This window comes from Poecilia mexicana, unplaced genomic scaffold (assembly GCF_051168715.1).
Source record: "Poecilia mexicana isolate PSO_F unplaced genomic scaffold, ASM5116871v1 scaffold_17, whole genome shotgun sequence".
In the NCBI taxonomy this organism is placed as follows: Eukaryota; Metazoa; Chordata; class Actinopteri; order Cyprinodontiformes; family Poeciliidae; genus Poecilia; species Poecilia mexicana.
The window spans coordinates 27520444-27530217 of NW_028263386.1; the positions used below are offsets into that span (position 1 = coordinate 27520444).

General features: G+C 41.1%; 1 pseudogene across 1 annotated transcript; it reads left to right on the top strand.

The window, feature by feature from the left end:
* Positions 1 to 2875: 2875 nt before the first annotated feature.
* Positions 2876 to 7519, top strand: LOC148154843 (uncharacterized; annotated as a pseudogene). Its single transcript, XR_015765875.1, has 4 exons — positions 2876 to 2908; positions 5189 to 5352; positions 5445 to 5538; positions 6308 to 7519. The product of XR_015765875.1 is annotated as an uncharacterized LOC148154843 (transcript).
* The last annotated feature ends 2255 nt before the right edge of the window (positions 7520 to 9774 follow it).

Sequence of the window (9774 nt, forward strand, 5' to 3'; positions counted from 1 at the left end):
GGCTACTGATTGGCTCTGTCTATACAGGATCAATATAACCAGATTAAGAGCTAAATATGACCATAAAAAAAAAAATTTCCCTTCTCACCCTCCGCGGGTGGTCTCTTTCATCCTCTGAGCTCGGGTCCTCTACCAGAGGCCTGGGAGCTTGAGGGTTCTGCGCAGTATCTTGGCTGTGTCTAGAACTGCACATTTCTGGACTGAGATGTCTGATGTTGTTCCTGGGATCTGTTTGAGCCACTGCTCCAGTTTGGGGGTGACTGCCCCGAGGGCCCCGATGACCACAGGCACCACTGTGGTCTTCACCTTCCAGGCCTTCTCCAGTTCCTCTCTGAGGCCCTGGTATTTCTCCAGTTTCTCGTGCTCCTTTTTCCTGATGTTGTGGTCACTTGGTATTGCTACATCCACCACAACGGCTTTCCTCTGTTCTTTATCCACCACCACAATGTCCGGTTGGTTCGCCATTACCATCTTGTCTGTCTGGATCTGGAAGTCCCACAGGATCTTAGCTCGGTCATTCTCCACCACCTTTGGGGGTGTTCCCCACTTTGACCTCGGGGCTTCCAGTCCATATTCTGCACAGATGTTCCTGTACACTATGCCCGCCACTTGGTTATGTTGTTCCATGTACGCTTTTCCTGCCAGCATCTTGCACCCTGCTGTTATGTGCTGGACTGTCTCAGAGGCCTCCTTGCACAACCTACACCTTGGGTCTTGTCTGGTGTGGTAGATCTGAGCCTCTATTGCTCTGGTGTTTAGGGCCTGTTCCTGGGCGGCCAGGATGAGGGCCTCTGTGCTGTCCTTGAGTCCAGCTTTCTCCAGCCATTGGTAGGATTTCCTGATATCAGCCACTTCAGTTATTTGTCGGTGGTACATCCCATGTAGGGGCTTGTCTTCCCATGATGATTCCTCCAGCACCTTGTCCTCTGTTCCCCATTGCCTGAGACATTCGCTGAGCACATCGTCCGTTGAGGCTTTGTCCTTGATGTATTTATGGATCTTGGATGTTTCATCCTGGACAGTGGCTCTCACACTCACTAGTCCTCTGCCTCCTTCCTTACGGCTTGTGTACAGTCTCAGGGTGCTGGATTTGGGGTGCAACCCTCCATGCATGGTTAGTAGCTTCTGAGTCTCAACATCCGTGGCCTTTATCTCTTCCATTGACCAGCTGATTATTCCGGCAGGGTGTCTGATTATTGGTAAGGCATAGCTGTTTATTGCACAGATCTTGTTCTTGCCATTGAGCTGGCTTCTCAGGACTTGCCTTATTCGTTGGAGGTATTTGGCTGTGGCTCCTTTCCTTGTGACCTCATCGAGGTTGCCATTTGCTTGTGGTATTCCCAGGTACTTGTAACTGTGCTCTATGTCTGCTATTGTTCCTTCTGGGAGTGAGACCCCTTCTGTGCGGACGACCTTCCCTCTCTTTGTAACCATCCGGCCACACTTCTCTAGTCCGAATGACATCCCAATGTCAGTGCTGTAGATCCTGGTGGTGTGGATCAGTGAGTTGATGTCTCGCTCGCTCTTGGAGTACAGCTTGATGTCATCCATGTATAGGAGGTGACTGATTGTGGCCCCATTCTTGAGTCGGTATCCGTAGCCAGTCTTGTTGATGATTTGGCTAAGGGGGTTCAGGCCTATGCAGAACAGCAGTGGGGACAGAGCATCTCCTTGGTATATGCCACATTTGATGGACACTTGTGCAAGTGGTTTGCAGTTGGCTTCAAGGGTGGTTTTCCACAGCCCCATCGAGTTTGCAATGAAGGCTCTTAGAGTCCTATTGATGTTGTACATCTCTAAGCATTCAATGATCCAAGTGTGTGGCATTGAGTCATAGGCTTTCTTGTAATCAATCCAAGTGGTGCACAGGTTGGTGTGTCGGGTTTTGCAGTCGACTGTGTGGTCTACAAGGAGTTGGTGTTTGGCTCCTCTGCTATTTATGCCGATGCCCTTCTGTGCCGTGCCATGTATTTATCCATGTGCCCGCTTATCTTAGCTGCTATGATGCCTGACATGAGCTTCCATGTTGTAGAGAGACAGGTTATCGGCCGATAGTTGGATCTGTGACCAGCAGGTGGAGATCTTTTTAAAATTAACAAGATGCACCCGAACACAGACCTTTCAGTGCACAATATTTTATTTAACAATTCCTTTAAAACAATTCCTTTTAAAAACGAGGCTTCAGGCCCACTACTCGGTCCCTGGGACAAAAGGAAACAGGACAGACAAGTTCAATTATTCCAAAGAAATAAAAACATGCAATGCAAAACAAATTAGTAAATCAAAGCCAAACAAAACAAAACAAGGAACAAGTCGTTGTCATCCGCTTCCAAATGCCCTTCGATGGAGCCGGAGTAGTAATGCCCCGCACACACAGCCTGCCCAATCCACAACAGGTTTATTTGAGCGGCCCAATCAAACAAGACAAGACAAGACAGCAGAGCGTCCAAAGCGCTGCAGCTCCAAACACAATCAAGTGCCTGAAACAGAAAGCCCATCAACTGTGGATCCATATAAAAAAGAACAAACATTAAACAGGTAGCTTACCCTGGGGTGGAAACACAGCCTAACCCGGGAGGAAGCGGGTCAGCAGGTGAGGACCAGATTGAAGCCGCCCGCCACAGCAACGCCCAGCTGCAGCAGGGCAACGCCATCAGAGCAACACTGCAGAAATGCACGATAAGTGTAGCACCCAAAACCCAACCATGATTTCAGCCACGGATAGCAAAACTGTCACTTACGATCGCAGATGAGTCGACCAAACCCACAAGCCGACATGTAGCCGCCGACTACAGCAACAGTGGGAGAAACAAAGACGCACGCACCTTGCAGCGGCCCGCCCAACTATATAGGCATCTGCCCCGCCCACCAATCAATGGTGCGCTTCCTGCTGCACCCGGTGCGCAGAGTGGGGAGGGGGGAACACCATCCCACCACAGATCCTTTGAGGGATCCTTCTGGATCAGGATTGTGCGCCCTTCAGTTAACCATTCAGGGTGAGTCCCATTCTGTAGCAGCTGGTTCAGTTGAGCTGCCAGTCGCTCATGGAGGGCAGTGAGTTTCTTTAGCCAGTAGGCCCTGGTGCTGTCCAGTTTTTCATACCTGAGACTCTTTCTTGGACATCTGCCACAGATGACCTTGGCTCACTTCCCTCCTTGTTATCTTGATCTTAGCCTCTAACCGTCTTTTCCATGGTGGATATTGGGTCTCATGGTTGCTCTTATAGCCAAGCATCTCAAGGATCACTGATGCTGAGTTGTATATCAGTTCATTGGTTTCAGTTATGGTGTTGGTAGGGATTGTTCTCAATGCTGCATTCACATCTTCAATGAGACTTTCTGATGGTACTTCACTCAGCCGTTGTAATTGGCATCGGGGTTGTCTGGTGTTCATTCGGGCCATGATTCTCTCTCTCAGGTCAGTTGCTGCCTGACTGACCTGACTTTCTTACGGTGGCCGCCATACTTTCTGCTTTAATACAATGTTATGTAAGGTTTTTCCATGAATGTTAATATCTCGTTGTGAAATTTCAGACGTTTTATATCTTTATAAAACTGAATGAAAATCGATTTATTTACTGCATGTTTATGTCTGTTCAGGCTCAGATGGAACGGCACAGAAAGCAGCCCTTTAAAACATTCAGACTACGAACACAATAGAGACGCAATCAGATGACTTATTACCCCGCGATAACTCAGAAATATTCCATGGAAAAACCTTACATAAGCTTGTATTAAAGCAAAAAGCACGGCGGCCACCATAAGAAAGGCTTACAGTATTCGATTATGCCGCATGAACTGATCAGTAGATTATTGCGAGGGGACGCAAAAGTTTTGCGAGGGAACGCAAAAGAAAAAAAAATCCCCCATGTCCCCTGGAGGGCTCCGTATACGCAAAAACAATTCCACAGAAACAGCAGCTCCTGTAAATGCCGTCAGGCGTTTTTTACGCATTTTCTGTTCATGCCTCAAGTTTTCACTGATCTCATAAGATGCTGTAATATGAAACTGTTTTTAAAAGTAATTCTTTAAAAGTAATTCCCCTCATATACCCTGGAGGGCTCCGTACCGTAATAATGAACAAGTACACTGTTAAAAGTCATCCCCTCCATTAGTTGACATAACGTTTTTATATAAGTTACTTCCAATTAACATAATGAGTTATGTAATTTCAACTTAATTTCATGAGTTATTGGCATTTCAACTCAAGAATGTGAGTCAGTTCAATGAAACATAAATTTAAATTTGTGAACATAACTCGACAATCTGAGTTTTAAAATGGTAACCGGATCTTATAAAAACTGATCACCACTGGCAATATTAATGCGAGATCCAAATAGTGCCGGAAATTCGCTCTTTATCTGATAAGGGACTAAATATGATGTAAGATTTAGTAAGACTTTATAAAGTTCTCCATCCCAGTTAGAATTGCACATTAAATGAAGAAGAGGAACACCACCTGACCAGATTAAGGACGTCGAAAGCAAAGTCGCGGATGAATACCATTTTTTGCAAGACCTGGATCCGTCCCAAAGGCTGTTCAAATTTGGCGGTGCATTTTTTCTAAACGCGAAGTGAGCTGGAGCCATAGAGGTAAGGTAAGCTGCATTTGTCGTTTTTTGGAAATGCCATCCATTTTTAAAATATGTTAAGAGCTAAAAGTTCGTGTCTCTGTTACATGTTTAAACACAGGACATAAAACAACAGCTTGCTAACTGTCGAGGGCAGGAGCTAGTTAATGCAGCTAGCTAAACGCAGTATGCTACTCGGTTGCGCTTATAGACCTTTTCTTAAGAGAAAATACAAGCAGCTACCACGATTTTTGTATTGCACACTTCCCCAGAAGCATATATGTGGCGCTTGGTCAAAGTTTTGCATCGACGTGCTGACTGCAGGTGAGTTAGCGGCTTCAGTAAAGGCTGTGGGTCAGTAATTAGTCTTATTCCTTGTCAGTAATTAGCCGTGTCCTTTTTTTCATGTATCCTTGCCCCACACTGCTGTTACTGATTATCTTAAATATTAAAATACTTTTTTGTTTTGAGATTGTAGGAGATCAACCACACATCACAGAGCTCATCTCCCGATGGCCAGGTCTGTTCCATGAGAGACAGGTAATCGCACAACTGAATTAGTTCCACCAGGAGATTTAGTGATTTAAGACTGAGTTAACTGTGTCCTATTGAGACAAGTTTTATATTCGGTCACCTCAAATTAGGGCTGAATTTACAAGAATCGTCACCAAAGACCTTCTGGAATCTTTTCTTGATGGACTTGATGGCCTGGTTCCCGAGACTGCTGGAGGTCTACAAAGCAGCAGCCACTCAAAGACACTTTGGACTGCCTTGCAAAAGATGTAAGCAGAGCTGAAGATGGCTAGAAAACAAGGCATAATTTGTTATTTTTGTTAAAATATATTCATCTTACTGAATGTCTCATCTCTTGCAGGACACAAATGACAGGAGAAGGGCTGCTGCTCTGCTTGGTTTGCCACGCTACATATCTGGCTGAAGATCCATCAACTGTCATCAGGATGTGTGATGTAAGACTAACAAATATTACAAAACTGTTTACATATTTGCCTATTCCTCTTTCTTGCAATCATTTAAAAAAAAAATCTTTTTGTAGCATTTGTGTGTGCAAAAACTTATTTCTAGTCCTTGTTAATAGACATTACTTCCCGTTTACTCCAGCCATGCATAACATCAAATCCTGATGTAATTACTTTGTGTATCCTGATTGATTTTGCTGAAAGCTAGTTGATGGAAACATGCCTGATTTGCATTTTCTTTTTAAATTTCTTTTGACATTATAAAAATTTGCTGATTTAAAAAAAAGCATTAAAATGAAAACACTGCTAGTGTTCTACATTTTTAGAATAATTTCAGTGCTTCACCATAGTGGTTTTTAATCTGCCACACACTGTGTTCATGTGCATGAAAATATAAGTTTTGTGGATGAAAAAAGTTTGTCAAAAAGGACTACCTGACAAAGTAAAGTGCTGAAAATACTTTGAATATGGTGTATACATAAACTGGCTTTTTTTTCAGGTGGGGCTTATTTTCAGTGTCTAAAGCTTCTTGATGTTGGCCTCATCCACAACAGTGGCCTGTTTCATTGGCATTATACTCTATGCTTTGACAAACTGGGAGTGTGTGTCAGGTTATTCACTGACTGAACAGAAGTGCATCATACAACCCCACAAGTGTCAAAACATGCAGATTGTTAATCCTCACAATAGCATAAAAACTTGCAGTATAAAGATACCAGAGTGTTTGAATTCTTTGCATTAATTATTTCTTCTTTTTAAGGCCCATGCTGATTTTCTGGATGATGCCATGAAGGGGATGCAGGTTGATCTCCTGATTGCCTGTGAAGGTGGTGAACAGGGGGCCATCCCACACCGGGTCTTCGATGTGGAGGAGACCATTGTGCTTCACAACATTAAAGATGTGACACTTGGATTTGTTATGCTTATGGTTGTCATCTACTGTGTCAATCTGAAGTATCCAGAGGACATGAAGTATTCGTTTGAGTTTCTTCAGAGTGGTGATGAAGATCAAACCAGACCAGGCCTCAGCTCGACTACATGGTTTGAGAAACAAAATCCTGAGGTACAAACTGTAACATCTGGTATGTTTTCAGTTTTATTTTCTTACATAAGAGTTCCTGTAAAAATTTGTTTAGTTTGTTCTATGCACTAAATGTTAATACTAATGGTTTTGCACTAAAACATTTAGCATTGTGCTGAATTTGTGGAAAAACCTCACAGGGTTGTCCTGAGTTTTAAACACCGATTGATTGTTTAGCACTTTTTGGACTGTTTTTGAAAGATGGTAGCTAGTTGTATGGACTTTACACTGCCACTCTTGAACGTGGTTACAATATTTTTAAAAATAATGGTCTAATTTCTATGGAGGACTGAAACTGACCAATAAATAAATACACTAAATAAAACAAATTTTTTTAAAACAAACTAAATTGTGCTAAAATCTATAATTTGTTGGAACCAAGGTGGAAAAATGAATATGGTCAATTAAATTTATAAAACATTAGGTAAGGTTCTTAATTGGTGCCTTTTAATTGCATTTATTTATTGAGATGTATATAAATTATTTCTATTTGTCAAAAAAATTATTTATGTTTTTGTTGGTTTCAGTCCTCCAATAAATGTCAACACTTCTGCTTCTTGGACAAATGTTTTCATTTATACTTGATTTAAGACTTGTCTCATCTGTATTTGATAGAGAAAGATAAAAATAAATGTTTGATATTTGAAATGGAAGCATATTTGGTGTAATTATTTTTAGGAAACTGAACTTGACATTATTAGTGGAGAAAGTGAACAGTATTTGGAAATGTTAGTTTACTTAAATTGCAATTTTAAGTTCATTTGCTGCCTTAAAATCTTGAGTTAACTTAACTCAAAAAGGGAATTGGTATGAATAAAGTTGGTCAGTTTAACTTTAAAATGAGAGTTGAAAGTATATATAATTGTTTGTTACTTTAACAAAAGAAAACAAGTTTTTATGAATGGATAATGTAACTTTGCAAGTTGTTTAAACTCAGAGTATGAAGTTCATACAACACGTAGTCATTAATTAGACAAGTGGTATAACTTAATTATTTGAGTTCAAATAGAACATGATTGTAATTTTACTTGACAAGAGTACTCAAGTTTTTGAGAATGCATAATGTTCTATAGTTAGTCATTTCAACTTATGGTATCATATTTAAACAATAACTTATCATGAATTGGGGGACTTTTCCAGCTTGCCATCCTAAGTTGGAAAAGTACATTATTTGAAGTTGTGTTAACTTATGTTTTTAAGGCAGCAATTGAACTCAAGTTTTTAAGTTTAACCACCCTAATAATTTTTACAGTGTACAATTAAGATAACATATCTCCCATTTGGACTTTGGATATCTGATCCCCAGATGTAAAACTAAACATAAAACCAGTTTGGTTTCTGCTCTTTTTATAGTTTTCAAAATTTTAAAGTTTTGCGCACTTGGCCATTTTAAATCATGTTACATCTATAATGACACGAAAAAGCTGACTTGCTTCCCTGTGACCACATCTAAATAAAGTTGACTGATTTGATATCTCAAAATTCTTATAAAAGAGTCCTCTATTTTCTCAGGACATGAGAACTTGCAGATGTGCGTTTCCTTTTTAATGTCACAAAAAACTCATTTAAGTGAAACTACAGTTTGGACCAAAGTATTCACGCAAATGCTTTCACACATGTAAACCTGAGTGGCATCCTGACAGTTTCAACTTATCTGGGGAGCCAAACACAAAACAAGAGACATAAGAATCTTATGCGGTTGGACATGACGGTAAATCTACAGCAGCATTGTGGGACACCTTTGACAACCTTCACAATGCACTGAAACAGTCCAAGGTCAAACCTTTAGCTTAACAAAGCAGCTCCTCAGACACACCTCAGAAACTCCGGTCAGATTGCAGTTATTTGTACTGTAAACAGAACCATGCAGGGACAGGTCAGAAATCCTGAACCAGATCAGATTCTGTCCTGAGGACACAGCTTGATGTACAGAGTGTGATCTTCCCATTGGTACCAATATGTGGAAGGCCACCTAAACAAAGTAGTGCATATTGCATTTCCTCGGTCTTCCTCTCCCCAGGCTCTGTAAGTGTTAAAACACTGACAACAGGAAGTGTTTGAGAGATATTAACATGGTTTTCTACATCTGGTTCAGCCGACAGAGTTGCACTCATCTCCAAATACTGATGTACGTGAAAAAATAAGGAAACTACTTTGTGTCAAATTTTAATTAATCGAGTTTGATGGATTAAAATGCCACGCCCAAATCAAAATCGATGTTATCGCACACAAACACCTGTTAAATCTGCGTCATAAAATGCTTATCGTATAAAAACATATGTTTTGATTTAAATTAAGTTCTTATCAATAATAAAACAGACAGGATTCTGGAACCTTCTCTCTCTTGCATCATATAAGTTCTTATCAAAAATAAAACAGACAGGATTCTGGAACCTTCTCTTAAATCAATTCGTTAATGAGGGGTGAGGCCCTCTTTGTGACTTTTGACCCAGTTATACCAATGCAAATTTTCTGATGCAACTCCTCCTCACACAGATAGACTCCACCCCCAACTGCTTTTATCTTCCTGCTCCTGGCAGATGCCCCAGCCCACTTTTATGAGCTTCTATGCTTACTATTTGTCATTGCTATACTTTATTCTGTTGTTGCCAATTTGACCGTTAGAAAAACCAGCCTGTGGAGTGTTGAGCATTAATAAGCAACAGCATCAGCCAGCATATGGCTATGCAGGATAATGTTTAAAATGTGCTTTCAATAAATCTCACAGTACTAAGGCCGCTGGTGGTTCCCTGTGCTGCACATGGTGCCTTGCATGTCCCTGGTCTCTATAGCTGCAAAAATAAAATCAATGTTAAAAGAAGACCAGAAGAGGTCCTGTGGGACAAACATGTGGAAGGAGCAGCTCTGGTCAGACGTGATCAAAACTAAGAAAAAAACAGTGAACATTGTATTCCAACACAAAACATCCAATAATGTTTTGTGTTGGAATAAACACCACAAAACATAAATGGTTTGTGTTGGCAGTTCTGCTTTATTTTCCAGGTAGTTCCATGTAATCCTGGTAGCAACATGGACAGTAACGTCCGTCTGCATCAGAGACAAACCCTGCACCGTGTAGCTATACTCGCCCTACAAATAGAACTGAATACTTCTGCACTCCACCCTTTATTGATGTATTTTTGAGA